Genomic DNA, 22495 nt, shown 5'->3' with positions numbered 1-22495 from the left:
TTTCTTTCTGGTATTCTGTCCTGTAATGGTAATTCTTTCTTCTTCTTCTTCTTTTAAGGGGCTAACAAGATGTATTCTACCATCTTCTTTGGAGCTGAGGATCTCTCATGATGGACACTTTCCTGAACTGATAGGAGCTGAACACCAGATTATCCAGATGGCACAGATTGCTCAAGTCTGGCCTAGGAAATAAGTGTGAGGACATTTTTGATTGCCAAGTGGGAATATGGCAGAAACAGGCCAGAAGCAGACAGCTGTAGATGATAATCAAAGCTGCCAAAGGACCATTGGGGAAAATGCAAACCCCAAATGAATGTGATGCCACTTATATATATCTTATGCTAATGCTAGAAATCAGTGAGAGAATCTGTATAATATGATCTTCCTTGAATAGAGATTGCAGAGGAAGGAGATAGTGGGGATGCTGACCTTCTATAAATCCCAGCAAGGGCAAGGTAAAACCAGTCAGAAGCCTCAGCAGAATCCTTGTGGGTGATCAAGCTCAGCTGATCATAGAAGATGAAGGAGGGACACATCAAAAAGAGAATCGTACAGTAATATTCAGTCCCTTCCACTAAACTGGATGAACTGGATAAAAGTGATTACAAACAGCATAAAACTTACATAAATCCTAAGTAAGTATACCGTAGAATCACTGCTTATGGAGGTTAGGGCTATTGTTCCTGGGCTGCAAGAGCTGGTCAGCCAAGACAGAGATTTTTTTATATCTGCAACTCAGCTAGGGTAGCTCTAATGCAAGGGATTGGCAACTGTCTTCTGCATAGGGACCAGAGGCCATGCTGCTGCCGCCATTTCTGTGGGGCCTGTTGCTCCACTCACTCTGAGATGGCAGGTGAAGCCCATGCCAAAATGGCTGCCTCAGTAGGCAGCAAGCACCCTCTCCCTCTCCCTTTTGGGCCAGGTGAACATATTTATTTTTGGGACCACGGGCCAGATGATTTCAGGAGGTTCAACCCCTTCTCTAATGGAAGTAACCCAGAACTGGGTCAGGCAGCATCTCATGTAAGATGTGGTGGTGGTTTGGACTGATGGAAAGCATCAGATTTAATTTATATATAAATGGAAAACTGTCACAGAAGTCCATCACTGTTATATTTGATTTTGGAAGAAGGAACTTCACAAAACGGATGGAAGCAGTATAAAATGACGGTGAAAGAAAAAGTGAAGAAGTCAGTGCTCTTCAAAATATCTAGGGGCTACTCATTCCCACAATAAAGGAAGCTCAGTTAGAACATCCAATTAGTAAAGGTGCCACAAATTCCCAGAAGTCCAAAGAGGGGGATGGAGGGGGGTGCAGAAGAGCTCCTCTGGGGAATTAAAGTGTTGCTGAAATATAGAGGCCAGGGACAAAGTTATGTGGAAACAGCAACAACCAGACAATAAGGGATGGCTAAATCAGGAATGTTTAGGGTCTCTAATACATAAATTGCTATGAGATTCCAAAAATTGGCAGTATCGAATAAATAATCTTAACGACGACATTTAAAAGAAAATCTTTGAATCCCTTAGAAGTATACTTTATTCTTTAAGGCCCAGGTTTGACTTGCTGTTTGTTCAAATGTTTCTGGTGCTAAATGAGAGGTGCCACTGCTTTTTTCTATTGTTCCTCACCAGATGGCTGGCAGGTAAAACATGATCTTCTTATGTTTAATATAGCTATACTTGCTGAATTGGTCTATAGATATGATAGGAAAGAATTTCATTTAGATTTTTAAAAATAGTTTATTGGAATATACATATTTCCTAAACCAGGAGACTGTTGAGTTCTAGTTCCCTCCTTAGGCATAAAAGCCAGCTGGGTGACTTTGGGCCAGTCACTCCCTCTCAGCCCAACTCAGCCCAAGAAGTATGTTCGTTGCCTTGAGTTATTTATAAAAATAAAGGCGGAATAAAAATAAAAATAAAAAAAATTGCACAGAAAGGACTTGATTTAAAAAAAAGTTGAGCAAAAGACAATTATTAGAATTGCTCAGACTCAAGGTATGGGAATTTATGAAACCAAAACTTAGATTTATCTAAATTACAAACGTTTAAATTTGAGAAGCTGAGTTCTTTGCCATAGTAATGTGTTCATACATTTTGCCAGTTATAGGACAGAAACATTGGAGAAAATTATTGTGAATATATTTCTACCTTTGCAAAAACTAAGAAAAGTGAATGTCTTTAGAACAATATATGAAAATATCCATTGGAATGGTGGTGTTGCATAACTAAGATGGACCATAGCATCATACAGACCATCGTATTCAAGATTTTTATTCATAACATCTTTGATGAAACTGATGTTTTACTAATTTATTGCACAGTAGCCCAAGTACCTAGGATTCTTGCCTTTCTAAATCCCCATAAAAGAAAGCCACATTTTCTAACTTTCCTTTTGTTCAGAAGCTATTATCAGTATATATATCCTGCGTTCATTTATAGAGATTCAGTGTTGCAGTGGGGCTTTGGGTAAGCTGAAAAATGGAGCAACGGCCATTGCTTGTTATGACTGCTGATTACCAACTGGGGATCAGTGGCATTTGTTTTCTATTGTGGAACTACACTGTTATGCATATATTATATTAAAAAATAGACAAATTATGCAATATTTCCCTGAGGCTCTTGGCCCTTGCTGTTCTGGGGCAACCAGAGTTTTCTAGAAGGAAAAGTCAAGCACATGAGTGCCATTCAGCAGCAAAAAATAATATATTTGTGGTGGACTTGGAGAGACATTGTGTCAGGACTTGGCCCATTTTGAAAGAGGGTATGGATATACTGTATTTCAAAACTGATTACACAGGCAGACCAATTCTAAAACTGAAGCTAAGTGTTCCAGTGTGAGAACACTGATTTCCAATAATCCCAAATCTTGAAAAAGTGGAAATGCATCTCTCTATTTTTTCAGGTGTCTGGTTCTTGTTTGCTCACTTTTTCTCTTCCGTGGAAATAAAGGTGGAGAATAAATTATAAGTTATTACAATACTTTATTGTATTCTTATTTATTTCATTATATTTGTATTTTGTTTTTTGTATTGTGAACAGCCTAGAGTCACTCTAGAATCAGGCTGCACCACAACATAAATAAATAAATAAATAAAGCTGTTAAGCCTGTGTACATTTCTGTGGTATAGGGGGTTGTGGAGGAAGGGTATAAAACTGAGAATCCTCAGCAGCTCTGCAACCCATCTTTTGTCTATTCTTCAACACAACCTCTTAAGGACTTTTTGACCTCTGAATATCCAAATCTCAGTCTTGGAAATGGTTAAGAAGGCAGGAAAAAAAAGCATCCCATTGGGGTCAGAGTGTGATCTGTGATCTTAGAGGTAAGCACTTGAACAATCATTGTATCCCTGACTCAGGGACAATAGAACTGTAACTTAAACATGTATTTCATTCATTACTGGTGGGGGGAGCAGTTCTTGTATCCACTTTGGAAAAAGATGGTCTTCCCAAGAAACATGATGTAAATAATTAAATATTTTTCTGTCCTTATTGATCACTTCATCCCTGAAGCATGGAGCTTGCTTAGGAGAGAATCAGCTGGTGGTTGTCACCCTGCTGGTTACTGGACTGCAAAGATCTGGACAACCAACAGATGGCAGCAAGGAGATACATTTCTTATGCACTGATTGTCCACATTTTTTCACACTAGATATGGTAGCTCTAATTCACAAGCACTAACTCATAAAACAAACTTTGATTTTCAAAGCCAAATATAGAATGCTGTACAGAAATTTTAATTATACATGTTGAGAATTTATTTGTTTGTTTAACAGTATTTACACTCAAACCAATTCTGGGCAGGATATAACAAAATGAAAAGAAGACATTAAAAATCACATACATTAATAAAAATTCATCATTAAAAATATAGCACATCATAGGTGCTATTCAACTGAACAAAAATTAAAAGCCAAATGCCCACCAGAACAACACTGTTTTGTCTAGTTTTTGAAATGCCCGTAGTGAAGGGGCAGGGAGAGAGAAAATGGGGACCACCATTGAGAATTTGTCCAGGCAACAACAACAACAAAAAATCATTGAAAGGGATATCACCTGAATATAAAGAAAAGCAATTCTGCATACTTCATCTTTACATTTCTATTCTTATGATCTATAAGATATTTTCAACCTAGACGTTTCTGCAGGATCCAGCACTTTCATCAAAATGATGAAAGCCGCATCACACCTTCACAATACAAGCTCATCTCTTCCACGTGTGCTTATGATATCACCATAGAAAAAGGGTCAGAATGTGTTTTATAAACTTTTTATTAGGATGTGAACCATCGGCACGTTTTTTTTTCCATTGGACCATTTGTTTTTCTGCATACTTTTCTCTCAACAATATACTGTATATCATGGATATTTTCCTCAGGATACATATTTTTTCAGTTATGCATTTTTATCTCTCTCTGCATGTGTGTACTTTTCAAACTGCCACACAACTTTCTGGAGTATAGGTTTAAGCATGTAGGTGCATTTGTGACTCCCCTATATACTCAGCAGGTCTGAAATGAGCATATTTGCTTAAATATTTGAAAGGAGCAAACTGCATAATATCTCCTCTTTCTGCCACCAAACCAGGAGAAATTCACAAGCTTCAAAATGGCAATTTCAATTCTGAATCTTTTCAGATCCTAAGAGACATAATTGATAATTTAATATGTATCTCTTCAGTCCTGTTGAGAAGTATCTGTTTCCCAAAGGGATGGCTATCTGGAGTCTGAGCTAATTACAAAAATTAAAATCCTAATTGCAGTATGTCAGCTGATGGTGAAATGTACATTCTGATGAGAATGTATGTTTGTGAGTGCCTTGAATGTAGTGTGAAATGCAAAATAATTTGAAGTGTTGTATTGCAATTACTTTTCACCAAAACTGTTTTTTGCATCAAGACATGAACTGATTTTTTTCTTCAGTTGTGGACTTTTCTTAGAACAAAACATTCTGTTCTACTTCTGTAAACATCCTTAAATGGCAGCTACTATGAAGCAAATATATGTTGGCTGGTTTTGCCACGTAAGACTGATTAGTGTGTGTGTGTGTGTGTGTGTGTGTGTGCGCGCGCATGTGTGTGTGTATGCATATATATGTAAATATATATATGAATCCAGGTTCAAATTAGCTTTTATTAAAAAAGAAAATATCTCAGTGCTGATTAGGCTAAGCTGGTTTATGTAAGCACACTTTCTAAACATCACCTTACTGTACCATCACCCATAGTGTGAGAAGGCAGGGAGAAGTGAGGGCCTCAAACGAACCATGTTTGCTAGGGGAGAGCGCTGTGCACCATGGGGCAGCCTTGGGGGGACGGCAGGAGGGAGGATGGGCAGAAGGCACACTCGCACCAAAGTGGAGAGGGACGGCAGGAGGGAGGAAAGACTGCAGGCAAGAGGCACGTTCGCACCAGAGTGAAGAGAAACGGCAGGGGGCGGCTGTCGGGTCAAGTGGGGATTGGAATGTGTATTGCGCTGATTGGATTCGGAAAGTGGAATGTCTGCGGTTTTGCGGTTAATTAGCGGCGCTCCGGGGCGGTAAAAAGGTGAGATTGTGAGCCAAGCCCTCGTAGGAGGGGGAGGACAGATAGGGGGTATAAAAACCTGTCAGACCTTGCTTCGGGGTTCCTCCATTGCTGCGGGAGGGACCCACCTTTGCAAACGTGCCCAATAAAAACTTCTGTCTACTGGATAACCGAACCCGTGTCTGTCGTTTTCTGACAAAATTGGCGAGCCAGCCAGGAGTCCTCGACGTGGACCGGACTGTGGGGAACCGGTGAGTAATCGGCCGTAACACCCCGTTGAGGTGTCTCCCGTTTTCCCCGGAGTCGGGTCCAGGACGGGACTCCAATCGCCAGTCAGACAGAAGTAAAGAGGAAGTCGGCCGACGAGGAGACCTCCGGGAGGTCTGGTGAGTACAGCCTACCCATAATCTCGGGGAGATTAGCGTGGTTACGAGGCGTTGGACGCCGCAAGGGGACAGAAGAGTCCGGGACCTTCTGTAAGGTGGGAAACGTAGTCAGGAAGGATGGGTAAGGCGCAGAGTAAGAGTGTAAGGCCAGGGGCCAGTGGGAAAAATGCAGTAGGGGGAATCCCCATGGATTCTCCATTAGGACAATTGTTGCAACAATGGGAGACACCCTGGTTGTGTCCATTCACCAGGGGTCTGGAAAAACCGACCATGATAACTTTGTGCACTAAAGAATGGCCAAAATATCCACTAGTGGACCCCGAATTCCCCTACCATTGGAATCCCCAGTAATTACTGGGTGACCCAACTAAAAAACTACATTGTGGAGCATAAAATGTTAACACAGGAACCCTATGTGGAAGTCTGGTTCCATGTTCTTCTTTTTTTTTTTTTTTTAATGTTTTTTTTATTTTTACAACAAACACAAAACAAACATGAACAAACAAAAACATAAAAAGGCATAAAAAAGCATCTTCCATTTTATACCGTGTGTCAACCAGTTAAACTCGTTGGTGCCCCTTTCATAATCTTAAATTCTCATATCATCTATTCAAAATATACTTGTATACTTATCAATTAACAATTATTAATCATTCATAGCTAATCTATAAAATCATATATTACAAAAATTTTTAACTTTCAATAGGATTAGTAATACATCTCCATCTATCTATTATATGTGTATATATATAATAATTAATATCAAATTTCTATTATAAAATTTCCTAATCTATTACATTACTATATTTTCTCATTTAATCATTAATAAAAACAAATCCCGTGTCATATAAAATTGCTTATCTTCTTACTCTAATTTCAAATCTCAATTTAACTCATCTCTGCACATTCCATAATTTTGAATAACTTCCTCCTGCATAAGTACTTTTTAATTTTTCCAATTCTTAAGAGTTACAATTCTAACCAATATCAATTACAGTATCAATTACAATTCTAACCAAGTTACAGTTCTAACCAGATTTCACTACATGTTATACAATTTTTAACTATATATCTCAGATTTATACTTTATTCCAGCGCTTGCATAATTTTGAGTTCACCCTTTTCATTCAATATCCCAAAATATCTGGCTGTTCATTCCTTTTTCTATATTATTGGATAAGAGAAAGCAATAATAAGTGTCCTTTTGAACATTCTGCTTTTGGAAGCTTCTGTCAGTTCCATCATTGTTGTATTCCCCTGATTTTCTCTTTAAACATCTGCAATAGTTTCTTTCAATATTGTTTTACTTCTTCTTTTTGTACATTCTCTTAGTACGATTTTCCATTATAATCTTGTATAATCTTTTTCTCACCCTCAGTGCCAAAAACAAATCTGTCTCTCTTCATTTATCAGTTGATTAACCCTTTTAATTCTCAGTTTATAGGCCTCACAATAATTCCGTTTAATGTTTCTGATTTCTTGTACTATTTCTTCCTTTTCCAATGATCCCGTTTTATGTTTAATTAAGTCCATTTTAGCTCTCTTCTTCCAATTTTTTATAGTCATCCTCAATAGTTTAAAGATCTTTTTCTGCATTGTGTTTCTCGTATAGTCTATTATCTTGATAAACCTTCATTGAGTCAAAGGATTCTTTATCTTTGTTCTTGCCAAAAATAAGAGAAAAAAAGAAGCAAAAGGAGAGAAAAAAAAAAAGAAGGAAAAATAAAAAGAAAAGGAAAAGAAGGAAAAGGCTAAGCCTCTTTAAAAAAAAAATCCATCTGGGGGGGGGAATAGAGAGCAAAGCAGAGCTTCTAGCAGAAAAAAGAGCTACTGCCACTAATCAAGGCTCTTGTGACTGGCTCAAACTTTCCATCTTAATGTTTTCAAAGTTGCTTTCAACTCCACTTTCTTGTTTATAGTTACGGATGGCACCTGTATAAACATGCACATCCCACTATCTTTTTAGAAAGCACAGGGTCTTTGAGCGTGCGTCACAATGAAAAAAAAGCACTAAGTCGCGCCTCTAAATGGCAGTGCAACTTTCTTTCATTTACTTTCTCTTAACTCCACTTTCCCCATTTCAAAGTCAAAAAGATATAAATTTCTTATAACAATAAAGAAATCTTAGTAAAAAAAAAGGCTTAAAATAAAGAGTTATTGAGTATTAAAAAGAGAAAGCCAATCAAGTTAAAAATAAATATTTTTTAAAAGAAAAACATCTTGTCAATTCCACTAAAAAGGGAAAGTTGAAAAGAAAAATTTTCTCCCCCTTCTTTTTTTTTAATAGGGTTCAATCTCGCCGCTTAATCCACTTTTCTTCACTTTTAAAAATCTCTTTAAGTTACTTAAGGTGTTCTCTAAGAATAGTTGAATAGTAAAGGTCCATCTCACCCAGTTGACACCCTTCTCTTCCATCTTCCTTTGGAGCTGTCCCGGCTTTCGCAGCCATTTTTGGCTGCCTCTCCTCCGCCGGCTTCAAGAGCTTCTCCCCGGATCAATCTGGGACTTGCGGCGTCCCTGAGATCCGCGGGACGCGCCCTTTGCGTTCGCCATCTCTACGGGACGGCTTAGGTCCATCGGGACCGTCTGGGAGAGGAGATATCGGCTGCCATCCTGGGAGCCCAGGATCGCCCGCCGTATCGCCGCGACGCCAGCTCCGCCCTCTCAAGTCTGGTTCCATGTTCATTGGGAGGGGCCTCGACCCAAGTTAGCCAAAATTTTTGTCCAAAAAGAACAGGAGGATGAGGAGGACCTCTGGCTGACTAGACCTCAATGGGGGCCGCCACCTCCTCCTCCTCCTCCTCTTCCTATCGCTCCCCCTCCGGCGCCCCCACCCTATCCCGGGCTGCGGAAAGAGCTGGACCAGCTGAACCAAGACATTCAGAACTTGCCCTTTAGTCTAAGGTCGGCCAGTGCCTTCCCCGTCCGGGAAGTCCCGAACGGAACGAACGCACAGGGGGTGGCCGTCACCAGTTACGTAACGGTTCCCATCAAACCCAGTGAGTTGAGGGAATTAAAAAGGACCCTCCCTCGTATGCAAGAGAACGCCCATACCGCCGCCGAACAATTGGAACTTTTTCTCGGCCCGGTGGAATACTCCTGGGGGAACTGAATTACATTTTAGCCCACCTCTATACGCCAGAAGAGAGGGGCCAGATTCGGCGAGCTGCGCTCGGGGCTTGGGAGCAAAGGAATGCAAATGTCCCAAATGCCCTGGCCGCAGATACTAAATTCCCTCTGGCAGACCCAAATTGGGATCCCAATAATGCTGAACATCGGGAGAACATGAGAGGAGTTTCCCCCTGTACGACTAGGGGGGTCATGGTTCCCCAACCGGGACCCACAGGGAACCCTTGGTAAACATCATGGTGGGTCCCACCGGCGAGGAACGGCAGTTCCTCGTGGACACCAGAGCCTCTCGAACATCCCAGGGATTGCGAAATCCCGGGGCACGTCGGTATCGGTGATGGGGGTGGGAGGCTCTCCGGTCAAGGCAGACGTACTGGAGGGAGTGAGACTGGAGTGGAATGGGAAGGAGGTAACTGCAGATGTGTTACTGATCCCACAGGCGAGAGTGAACTTGCTGGGAAGGGATCTAATGGGTAGTCTAGGAGTGGAGTTGTGGAATGTGGAACAGGCAGAAAGGATGTGTTTGTTGCGGGAGGCGGACGTGGAGGTTGTGAACCCTGAGGTATGGGCAGGAGAAGGGGGGGCGGGGCGGTTTCGCATAGCCCCAATTAGCATCCCCTTGAAACCAGGGGTGACGGGTTTGCGGCAAGCCCAATACCCGCTGTCCCGGGATGGGAGGCGTGGGCTGAAGCAACAACTGAGATGGACGGTGCTGCCCCAGGGGTACACCGAGAGCCCCCTCTTGTTTGGACAGGCATTGGAAGAGAAACTCCAGGGGTTCCGGGCCCCTGGGGGTTCTCGGGTGCTGCAGTATGTGGATGATTTGTTGGTGTCTGGAGAGAAGGAAGTAAAGGTGAGAGAAGATTCAGTGGCTTTATTGAACTGGTTGGCTGAAGAAGGATTGAAGGTGTCAAAAGGGAAGGTCCAATTTGTGGAAAGGGAGGTCAAGTATTTAGGACATGTACTCCGGAAGGGCGAGAAGTTGATTGATCCTTCTCCCATACAGGGGATAATGCAGTTGAAGCCCCCTCATACTAAAACAGAGGTGCGGCGGTTTCTGGGTCTAGTAGGATATTGCCGGCTATGGATAGATGAGTACATGAGCAAGGCTCAGTTTCTGTATGAGAAGTTGAAAGGATCATCTGACAGGGTAGAATGGACAGACAGGGACACAGAGAAGTGGGGGGAATTACGAAGGAGCCTGGTGACGGCCCCGGCTCTGGCTCTACCGAACTTGGCCCTCCCCTTTCACCTATACGTTACAGCCCATGGGGGAACTGCCATTGGAGTGCTGACTCAGAGACAGGCTGGGAAATATCAACCAGTGGCCTTCCTGAGCAAAGCCCTAGAACCAGTGGTGAGGGGATGGCCGACTTGTGTGCAGGCAGTGGCTGCCGCTGCTGTGCTAGTGACAGAAGGGAAAAAACTCACTTTTGGGAGCCCCGTGATTGTCCATTCACCCCATCAGATCTTAAGTGTGCTTAGTCAGCAGGCGGCTGCTTGGATGACAGAAGGGAGGATGTTGAAATATGAGACAGTTCTCCGGATAAGTCCTGATGTGGTGGTAGGAACAGACAGGAATTTGTACCCAGCGGAGTTTCTTGCGGGGGAGCGGAAAGAATGGGAGCCGGCGGAGCATGAGTGCTCCACCCTGTTGCAGCTGCAAACAAAGACCCGGGAGGACCTGCAGGAGGTCCCGCTGGAGGAGGGTGAGGTCTGGTTTGTGGATGGGTCTAGCCGAGTAGAGCAGGGACAAAGGAAGTCAGGGTACGCATAGTGACTGCGGAGGGAGAGACAATAGAGAAGGGGGCACTACCAGCGGACTGGTCGGCTCAGCTGTGTGAAGTGCACGCTTTGAAACGGGCACTAGAGTTGGGAAAGGGAGTGTCCCTCACCATCTACACAGACTCGCGATATGCCTGGGGAGTAGTGCACACTTTCAGGAAAATTTGGCTGGAACGGGGTTTACTCACAGCTGCTGGAAAGGGAAGGTTGCAGGGAGGAAGCAGGTCATTGGGTTACAATTGAGGGGACCCCAGTAGTGAGCCGTGCTGACATGAGGGGGATCGTGGAGAAACTGCACGAAGGGTCTCACTGGGGGGTGCAGGCTTTGATAGACACTGTAAAGCCGTGGTACTGGAGCCTGGGGGTTCGATGGGAACTCCACACCCCTTGGCATCCTGACTCCAGTGGGAAAGTGGGAAGGGCCAACGGGGTGTTGAAGCAACATCTCACCAAACTGGGATTGGAAACAGGGCTACCTTGGACAAAGACACTTCCGGTTGCCCTGCTTCGAATGCGGACAGCCCCTCGCAAGGATGTGGGGGTCTCCCCATTCGAGCTGATGATGGGAAGACCTTTCCTGGCTCCAATGGGAGAGCCTATCCCCGAGCTAAAGGATGCCTTCCTGAGAAAGTATCTCTTGGTACTGTCACAATCTCTCTTGTCTCTAAGAAAACAGGGACTCCTCGCTCAACGGCCCCCTTGCTGAAAGACCAACACCCCCACAAGCCAGAGGATTGGGTCCTGATAAAGACGTGGAAGGATGAGAAGCTGAAGCCGTCTTGGGAGGGACCATACCAAGTTCTCCTGACAACTGAATCAGCGGTTCGGACCTGACAGGGGCCCGACCATGGACTGCCCAACCGGGAGACGGACTCAAAGTAAAACTTAAAAGGAACTGAACTAAGGCAGGGGAGGAGATGACCAACATAAAGGCGTAGAATTGGCACAGACAGCTTTGATCACTGGGGATGATCCCCCGTGGGGGGGGATGTTCTATCATTTTGGGTCTTCTCCCATACCAAGACCCTGGACTAATCAAAGGCAAATGGCTCTAAATCTCTTGGGGATAACCAATGCAACTCAATGTGTATATTTCAACAATACCCAGAACCGTACCCCCCATTGCCCTCAAAAGGTCCTGCTTTCACTTGTGGAGGGGTCTATAATATCCCTTACGCCTCAACCCCTCTATACCTACCTAAAGGTTTCTTTTTGTTATGTGGACATGAAGCTTACACCTATGTTCCAGCCTATAGTTCAGGGGCCCTTGTGCCATAGGGCGCCTGACCTCTCTATATGCCCTGCCTCCAATGCAAGCGCCCCATCAAAAGAAAAAGAAAAGGGAGCTGCCATCTGATTGTGAGAGTGATGTGACACTCTTGTCCAAAACAGAAGCCATGGCTCTGGCCCTCTCCTTAGTAGGGGTTCCTGCACTAAGCGGAAGAACTTATCTGGACCTAAGGAAGGTGGCCTGCCTCCTGGCTAAAAGTGTCAACCTTACATCCTCTCTCATTGCAGCCCTCACTGAAGAAGTCACTGAGATCAGGAGGGCGGTCATTCAAAATCGGATAGCTATAGACTATCTCCTATTAAGGGCAGGACAAGGCTGTGAATCTTTTCAAGGTCTTTGTTGCTTTAACCTAACCAACAATGAGAATTATATTGAAGCAAAACTAGCCAAGTTGAAGACCTTAGCCTCTCGCATATCCGAGGATCCAGAGGGATGGAATTGGTCGTGGCTCACTAGTTGGTTACCTAACTTTGCTTGGTTAAAACAACTTTCTGTACTAGCCATTGGCTTCATTGCCTTACTGGTCCTAGTATGTTGCTTAATGCAATGCCTCCCTGCTTGTGGGAATTACCTGTCCCAGTGTGTGAAGCCCCGGGTCCGGGACGAGGGAGCAATCCTGTTAGCCAGGTTTGAGGCCCAACAGAGGCGTGAAAAGAAAAAGGGGGATTGTGAGAAGGCAGGGAGAAGTGAGGGCCTCAAACGAACCATGTTTGCTAGGGGAGAGCGCTGTGCACCATGGGGCAGCCTTGGGGGGACGGCAGGAGGGAGGATGGGCAGAAGGCACACTCGCACCAAAGTGGAGAGGGACGGCAGGAGGGAGGAAAGACTGCAGGCAAGAGGCACGTTCGCACCAGAGTGAAGAGAAACGGCAGGGGGCGGCTGTCGGGTCAAGTGGGGATTGGAATGTGTATTGCGCTGATTGGATTCGGAAAGTGGAATGTCTGCGGTTTTGCGGTTAATTAGCGGCGCTCCGGGGCGGTAAAAAAGGTGAGATTGTGAGCCAAGCCCTCGTAGGAGGGGGAGGACAGATAGGGGGTATAAAAACCTGTCAGACCTTGCTTCGGGGTTCCTCCATTGCTGCGGGAGGGACCCACCTTTGCAAACGTGCCCAATAAAAACTTCTGTCTACTGGATAACCGAACCCGTGTCTGTCGTTTTCTGACAATAGCATTGTCTTTACCAGCAAGCTGAATGTTCAGAAATGTGTTTACTTGCAATTTCATGGAAAGCAACACTCCCATAAAATGCTTGCTTTAATTGTACGTCACAATCTTTGCACTGGATAGTTACATTACATTAAGATGGCCTCCACATTTATTGAAAACAAGTCCATTCTCCACTGCTTCCTTACCATTATATTGTCTCTTTATGCCTTGATGTGCATTTTTAATTAGCTGCGCCTCAGTTCTTTCATTGCCTCTATTTGAGAAAGACACTTTTCACTATGTCTATGTCTGCAAATATTTGCTATGCTTTGAAGGCTAAGTCCTTTTGTTTACAAGAAGATTGCTTTGACCTGGTTATACTACAAATCTACAATTTCCCCATACTTTGTCTGTAAATGTTTAAATTTGCATCGTGTTTTTTTTCTTCTCACATTCCCCACTTTTTTGTGTGGGAGGGGGGAAGGTAGAATATATAGTATGGATAGGGATCATTTTCCTATTGAAGTTGGCATTAGTGTGGTCATAACTTTGAATATGAAATTTTCAGGAAATGAAAATGTATTTGAGCTCAGAAAAAAAAAAAGCCTCACCCAGAACATTACATTAGAACATTCTGACTTAGCTGCATTCTGACGAAACAAAACACTAAAAACTCCATTATTCCACTGTTCAGTTAGAACAAAACTTAACATACCTGGCCACAGGAAACAATAAGCACTCAGAACCTGCTAGGCCACAAGAATAGATAAGATGGCAGTCTGTCCTGACTGATGCCAGCTAGCTAACTTATTAAAAAATCAGTCATAGAGATAGTTTTTAAAACATTTTTGAAAATTCTCACCAGGTAAAGAAGTAATTTGCTCTTTCTTAAGTGGGCATTCCAGCATTCTTACCTTAAAGGATACTATCTGAAAGGAATGTGAGGTGAGATTATTCATGGAGCCACAGAAATGGAAGGGGCCATCAAATCCAACCCTCTAAGGATTCTGCACAAGTCTCTGTTCAATTTTATTCTGTTATTGTCAGCCCATTTCTCCAATATCATCTTGAATTTTATTTGTCTTCTAGTTTATTAGGTATCCCCTCAATTTTGTATCATCAAATGGTAAGCATTTGCAGATGGTTCCTCTATCTTTAATCAGAACCATTGATGAAAATATTGAAGAGGACCAAGGAGTGATTGCTCTGGCACCCCACTTCAAGCTTCTCTCCAATTTGATAAGGAACCATTGAAAATCATGAGTATGATTTTCAATCCAAATATGTATCCCCTTATAAGTTACCCAATTAAAAAAAAGGAATTAGAATCAGCAGGCCAAGATTTGTTCTTGACCAATCTATGCTGACTCCTAATAACTACTTCATTGTTTTCAAGATGTTTATGGAGTAGTTGCCTTAGAAAATATTTCCACCAATATGCAAGCAGATCTTACTTGAGAGAGGGAAGGATTTGTGGGGTGGGGACATGTCCTTTTAAATTCAAAAGGCTATCGATTTGAAAAGCAAGGGGAAGGGAGGAGTGGGGAATTTCTCATTCTTTTTCTGTAAGCCATTACATTGATTTAAAATTGAAACTAAGAAGGTAAAAAAGCACACTAGAACCAAAATTTAATTGGGGGGTATGCTCTGAGGCAAGCAACCCGATTTACTCATCAACTTCAGCGGGAATAGAAACACTGCAGTGAATCTAGTCTAGTTGCCAGACCCTTATAGCAATTGTTGATTCTTCTCTCATGGTTTTTCATCAAGATCAGTAAGTTACAGAATAGATCCCTCCATGCCTGATTGGCTGTTGAAAAACCTGCTGCTTTGCTCCAGAACTCCAGCCTCCAGATGACCCCATCCAGCTTAAGTTAACTGAAATAAGGGCATGGCTGGCCCCTGTTTGCACTGACCCAGGCAGGAAAATGCAAAAAAATAACACCTGAATTTCAAGCGGCAGGAGAACGCTCCGATCACATTGCTCAGCACCACATGGAACATTCAAAACAGTGCTGTGTTGCTGCATGTGCAAAAAGCCAGCATGTTTTGTACATATGCAGGAAAAAAACCCCAAATATACCTTTTTTCCCAAGTATAAAATACTCAGAATGGCTATTTCAAGCTTGAAGTGGTTCATCTGCAAACAGTTTTGCAGATCTCAAGTCAAAAATAATTTGAACTGTATCCTAATAATGTGTGTGGTCAAAGCCAAACGTAGGTGGAGTTTAGCACATAATGGAAAAAAAGGGCATTTGCATCCGGGGAGCTGACTTGTGGAAGCTCCAAGTGCCTGTTTCCCTCTGGGTTGAAATAAAAGCCAAAAATCTATTCATTTTCTATTCTAAAAAAGATGTAGTATATACTCTTCCTGTGTTTCAAATTATATATATATGAATTCACTTACACATATACAACAAAGTGTGCTTGATAACAAATAGGGGAGAAAGGCTGATTCCCTGCCCCCCCCCCCAAATAGTCCACCATCTCTGAGGACTAACATCCATAACAGAATGATATCTGCTAAGCTAAAAATATTCAGCAAATGCAGTGTCTTTGCACAACTATAACTCCAGGGCTAAGATCTTTGAAAAATCATTCAGACTGTGACATTCTTCTGCTGATAGAACTCACTATACTACATTGACCAGCTTCTGGCTCTGTAAATGACTAAACTCTCAATATTGTCCATATATAAAAATAATGGCAATTGCATTCACCCTGCTTTTTAAACTGGAAAAACAATTGCTTGGCATATGCTCTTTTTTTTTTTTTTTTTTGGCAAACAATTAGACCATTCCTTTTTTCCCCACATGCTTGTTCATCCCTCCTGCTTAGTTGCAAGACAAATGCACCCAGGCAAGCCCAATGAGAGGCAATGAATCAGCAGCTATTTGCCTGGCTAATCTGTCAGTCAGTCCTACCTGACACCTTCCCTTGCCCTCCACCAAAAGGAACCTAAATTCTACAGGATCCATTCCTGGTGTAGTTGTGATATTTCATTCTGGATGTATTGCAACTGAGCCAGTTTGGTCTAGTGGTTAAGGCACCAGACTAGAAAGCAGGAAACTGAGTTCTAGTCCTGCTTTAGGCATGAAAGCTGGCTGGGTGACTTTGGGCCAGTCACTTATGCTCAGCCCAACTCATCTCACAGGGTTGTTGTTGTGGGAAAAATAGGAGGAGGAAGGAGTATTAGGTATGTTTACTACCTTGAGTTATTTATAAAAAATAAATATTTTTGTTTATAAGAAATAATAAAGGTAGGATAAAAAAATCTAAAAAAAACTTCCCCCATTTTTCTCTGAAGCTGCAAGAACAAGGTTTTAAACCTGAAAAGACACTCTTGGTATTTCACGACTACCATTTTGATATGTATAGTACCTCTTCTCCCATTATAACAAGATTTGTGTAATTGATTAAAACCTACCTGCCAAATGCTTATGAGAGATGAGTCTTACTACCTTGTGAAATTCTACACATATGGGTAAGTTGGAAGTCAAAGGCAGTATGACATATACATATCTAAATTTATTTCAAAAACTAAGCAAAAATTCTGCATTGAAGATTGTAAGGAAAAGTATATTTATTCTTGGGCAAGGCATCCCTTCAGTACATATGGAAGTGATTCATTCATTTGGCTTCCTCACAAATATACTTTCAATACTTTGGCACTGCAACAACCTTATAATCACCACATATTATTTCCCATTATGCCAAAGCCTAATTTTGGTATGGCACAACAGTGCCTCCTAAAGCATCTGATAAAATGACCCCCATGGTAAGACTCCTGAATAAATGGAATTCAGCTCCCCCTGCCCCAGAAAGCCTCTACCATACCAATTTCCCAAGTGGTGAAAAACAGATTGCACCTTTATAATTCCACCAAGGGTAATTAGGGAGAAGATTTTGGTGACTAGATAATTGCTGATTTGGTGGCTATACCCAGGACATCACAGAGAAACATCTTCCTTGATTGAGTAAAGGAATAGTCAATCTGAGGTTGGCTTCCAATTATTTGCTACATTCTATGTAGCTGAAGATAGTACTCAAGAACAAGGGAAAAAATGAAGAAGAGGAATCTCCTGTTCACATCCAAGCAGGAGGCCCAAGTAATGTCTTTAACCATTTTTTACAAGGGGCTTTGAACATGCACTGAAGTCTGAGTTAAATCCTCAGGCAAGCAGATAGTAAGGAACTAGTTTAGTTAGGCTGATTGTATTGATTTCATTTGGAATTCTGTATGAATGGTATTGCTTTCCTGTGCCTTCCCTATATTTCCCTTTTCCCAATAACCTCCTTTTTTATATCTAGAGGTTTAGCTTGATTGGTTTAATAAGTACATTTTTCGTTACATTTCCCTAAGTACAAAACACCAAGCTATTGCTTGTTCCTCAGAATCAGAACAAGTTTGTCAACTTCTTTATTTCTGGACTTTGGACAAGAAGATCCGAAATGCTTTCTGTTTTCTAAAGCTGGCCTAGTGGCAAAAGTTCTTAGTAGAACAGCTAAGAACACCAGACAGAAATATAGGTCAGGAATTTCAGCCTGACTTTGGCACCCTATTGCAGTTACCTTTTATTGAGAGTCCACGGAAGAAAGGATTAAATTATTCCTATCTCCTGGCTTGTAACACCCACTTTTAAGTTGTCTGTCAATCCCCAATAGTTCTGAAGGTTGGAAGTAAATTCATTACCCAAGATGATTACCCATATTTATTATGAAATATGTACCCAGGTCCTTGTTTACACAGGGTGAAAGTCTAGAATTTTTTAGAGTTTCTGTGAACCAGTGTGCTGGTATACGCTGTTCAACTGTTCCCTCTTGTCTCATTCCGCAGTGAGAATGGGTAAACAAAAGCATGTATCCTAGTTTGCTATCATGTTATCTGAACCAAGACAGTTGCGTCTCCTAACAATCCAGAATTGGAAGCAATAGCTTGTTATTGACTTCTAGTATCTGGCTTGTTTGTGGGAGGCAAGACAGAAATCTGGATATCATAGAGAACGAAAGAAGAAATATCTACTCTTGGAATAACCAAACTAGGATGCTGACTTTTCCTTGGTAAGTGGTAACGGGTGAATTTTCCTCAGGATTGCAGTGTTAGGACTCAAGGGATTGCCATGCATGTGGAGGAATACTTTTTCCCATGTCCCACTAACAACTGCCATCTCGTGTAGAACAGGTTGTTGATGCCTTTCCCAAGAACAAACACTGTCATTATGACACGTCTTTGCAAATATCCCTCAATGTGTCTTTGTTCTTCAAAACTAAGTAGGTAAGAATCCAGATAATTCCTAGATGAGAGTGTACCTGAGAACTTTATATATTCAACCAAACTATTGAATGATCGAGTCTGAATAGGAGCATATGATGTTTTGAATTTGAAGACAAAGAATTGCTTCAGAACATGTGAGGGGCTCATGTAGCACCAGTCTGCAACTCCTGAAAGTAGCTGCACCTTTTTCCACAACAATAGCATAGACCAGGAAAAGATGCATTGGTTTAAGACATTGCATAGCAATGCTACCTGCAGGCCCATGAATGCTTCAAAGTACCTTTTTGCCTCTGTCTCTGAGGCACTGCCACCTTTACTGAGTAATATTACATTTTTATTGAATTTTTGGTACATATATTTATATTCCTTCACTCACAATTTGATAATCGCATAGGTATGGAAGTAGGTGGGGTGGAGTAGAGGAGGAAAGATAACTGACTAATGCAAACAAAGCTATTATATGAACTACAATGTTAATCATTTTGATTTCATGCTTTGCACTCATTGCACACACACTGTTGAAGAACTTCCAGGTTTTTCTCATTTAGTCTTTCTGTAAGCTGACAGGTCCTTCTAGCTCCTGTTCCATATTTTAATTGGTTCGAAATTGTTTCGGTAAAGCAGGTCTCTTTATATTGGCTACCAGTGCAGTGCAGCTTTTGCATACAAGACAACTCCAAAGGCTGAAACAGGCTTCCTGCAACATTTGCTTTACTGTTTCTGTAGTTTGCTATATGAATTCTGTAATGGTGATTTGTTTTGATTCCTTGGGTTTTGCTTAAGTTGCCATTTTCAGTTAGTTTTCAATAAGTTTTAATAACCAATTAGTTATTTATATGCTTTTTTACATTTTATAAATGTGCTGAGTTATTCTTTCTGAGTAGGGAAAATGGATTAAAATGTCTCTTGTGAAGCTATCTTGTGAAGAACAGGTTGGCTGACTCTTTTGGTGCAGCTAAGGGGCAGAAGCTAATATTCTCTATATCCCTATTGGTTTCCTTAAGAAGAGTACAACGTTTTATCTTCTGTTCATTTACTACAAGCAAGCAGCCACAATGGTAGACTAGGAAAATGGATGCAATATAACGCCCACCACAACTTCCTAAGTAATGTTTGTACCTCATGACATCCCAGGATACTGTAAGTTCTTAGGACAGGGATAAGGACCCCCTTTTCTGGCCCGTCAGTCTAGTCTAGCCAAGTCTCCCCTTAAGTAAGGCATCTTCTCCCCCAGTCATCAGCTGTGTACCACTGCCTTGTGTACAGCAGTACAACTTTACTTTCGCTGCCCACATACTCTGGTGGCCCACCGTACAATGCAGTTGTCTCAACAGAGGGAATGACTACAGACAAAGGCTTCACTAGAGCTGTGCGTGAACCCTGCTCAGTGACCCTCCTGGGTTGAATTCTACATAAGTGGGAATCACCTGAACAGGCACATGTGGGCCTTTAATGCCCCTGAAGAGGGGCAGACTTTAGTGAGCTTAAAAGTTCAATGTAACATACACACACCCAGAAAATTAGGGAGCAGCTTATTTGGCTTCTGGTTTTGTCCTCCCCTTATTTGGGGGGACACTTATCCAATCTAGGATAGTAGGAAGAAATGAGAGTTTATTCCAAATATCTTACACTGTTCAATTCCTCATTTTACTGTTATTTTTATGAGGTGAGTAAGAAGGGATAAAATGACTGACAGGTCAGCCTTCCTTTGTGGCTGCAGTAGCAGCGCTGCATTCAAGCGTGGACAAAAGCAACATCTCTCCATCAGCTTCTTCCTGAATCATCTTCTGCTCAGGCCTCTTTATTGCTCTGTCCTGATCCTTCCAAAACCTATGGGACACTGTGTGGCCAATGGAGCAGAAAGCAGATGGAACTCTTCTGAGCTATACAGAATAAAAGACAGTGGAAATGTGACAGTTACAGACCTCTAGACCCTTTCAGCTTCTCATAGTTTCTAACTAGATGTTCAAGCCAACTGGTGGCATTTAAATTTTCTTCTCACAGTCAACATCAACATTTGCCACCCAGAGATTCCTTAGCAGCAACTAGCATCTGATGGTTTGCCATTATCTTATAGCTGATTAGTTATTGTGGTCTAAAGGGTTGGCTTGTGTACTAACTTCAGTGAGGCTAAATCAGCACCATGCCTAGGTGCCAGATCATGTATTGGATCCAAGTAAACTTGGATCTGATAATCAAGAATAGTGCTGGGGAGGAAATCTCAGCTGTGCCAGGCTCTGCACTGCTTCTATCCTACTGAATGATTATATTACCAATTTCAAGGAGGAAACAAACACTGTCTCTAATTGCCATTTCTGGGACTGTATTTCCCCAGAGACAAATCCTGCTGAGGCTGTCTTGGGCCAGATCCAGAAGGTCCCAAGAAATACACTCATATCCACACACACAGAGTATAATCATGTGGTGGCTGGATGGCTACTCTATGTTTCTGTAAAGTAAGGTACCCAGTTTTCACAGACAGAGAAATTTCAATCTCACTCACTCACAAATTCTCTCTCATGCACAAATTCACCCAGGGAAAAGAGGCTGCTGCTGTTGGGCTCAACAGGCATAAAGCCCTGATCCCCAGGCGAGGCTGCCTAGCCTTAATTATTCCATGGGAGCAAAACTGCAGGACAAGGAACCCCAGTGGGGGGCACTTTTCCTCCTTTTGCACAAAGGAAATGTATTGATATTGATCTCTGTGTAGGCTGTGAGCACAAGAAAACTTAATCTAAAGAAAAATTCCAGTGAGTAGTCCTTTTAGTTGAAGTCCCTAAGTTGAACTCAACTCCTGGTAATTACATGGGGGGGGGGGACTTCCCCAGGAACAATATGGAAGAGCTTTGCCATTCCCATCTGCTAAAATATTTGCTCTGACTTCCCAGGCTAGTGTAGAGCCATGGGATATCCTGGTGATCTGATCCTGAAAAGATCAGCAAAGGTCAGTTAGGTATTTTCACCTGCTGAGCCCAGTGACTTTTAACTCCCAAGTAAGTATACTGAAGACTTGTAGTCCTGTTCAGACAAAACACTAACCTGATTCTCCACCCCCTGTATGAAGAGGGTAAGTGTTAGCAATGGAAACCATTGAGACTGTCCACTGATTGAAGATCCTAATTTTCTAGAGTCCTCTTTTGTATGAAGACCTTCCATGGAGTGAGGGAGCTCTCAACTGCAAATGTTCACCTCTATATATGGGGTCAGGAAGAAGTAGGCAGGATGAGTAGAGTTATCTCCATTTCCCTTGAAACTGTGTCAGCAGCTTTTGCTTTCTTCTGCTCCCCATGCAGCTACTTGCATCATTTGGGGGGGGGCTTTCAACAAAATCCTTTTCTATTACTATGTTCCCAGGAAATGTAAGATAGCACCCCCATCCCTATTCACAGGTAATTGTGGATGGGGGTGGGAAGAGGAATCTCTTTTGGAATAACTATGCTATATATCTGAGGATTTTTCTTGTTTTTTCTTCATAATGAACATTCCTTTGATATGCCAAGTTAACCTACTTTGGTGTAACCAAGGGTCTCTCTACTTCCTACATGTTAGCACAAGGTCCAGATTCCCTCAAAATCCTTCTTAGGCTTCTGTGGTCCTGGCCTTCAAATCCTGATAAGCCATTCATGATGATGATGATGCAACATTTATGCCCTGCTTCCCTCTAAAGCTTTAGGAAAGCTTTTTTAATCATGCCAATGAATGAAATAGTTTGGGCTAAGATGCAGTGATTACCCCAAAGTTACCCAGTGAGTCTGTGGGTTAAGAGGGGACTAAAGCACTACATCATATAGACTCTCCTTTTACAATATTAAATACAGGATTATTCAGTGAACTTTATTCAGAGTAGATTCAAGAGAAACAGAAGAAATTGCCTCCTGTCATAATGTCTCTAATTTTTCAGCACCACAGCTTCCATCACCCTTTTCTTTAGTAAACTGTTTTTTTTTAAATTCCTAG

The sequence above is a fragment of the Python bivittatus genome, unplaced genomic scaffold (genome assembly GCF_059951505.1).
Source record: "Python bivittatus isolate LINGU-HERP-01145 unplaced genomic scaffold, Pbiv_v1 ctg000330_np1212, whole genome shotgun sequence".
In the NCBI taxonomy this organism is placed as follows: Eukaryota; Metazoa; Chordata; class Lepidosauria; order Squamata; family Pythonidae; genus Python; species Python bivittatus.
Note: the sequence above shows the minus strand (reverse complement) of the source record.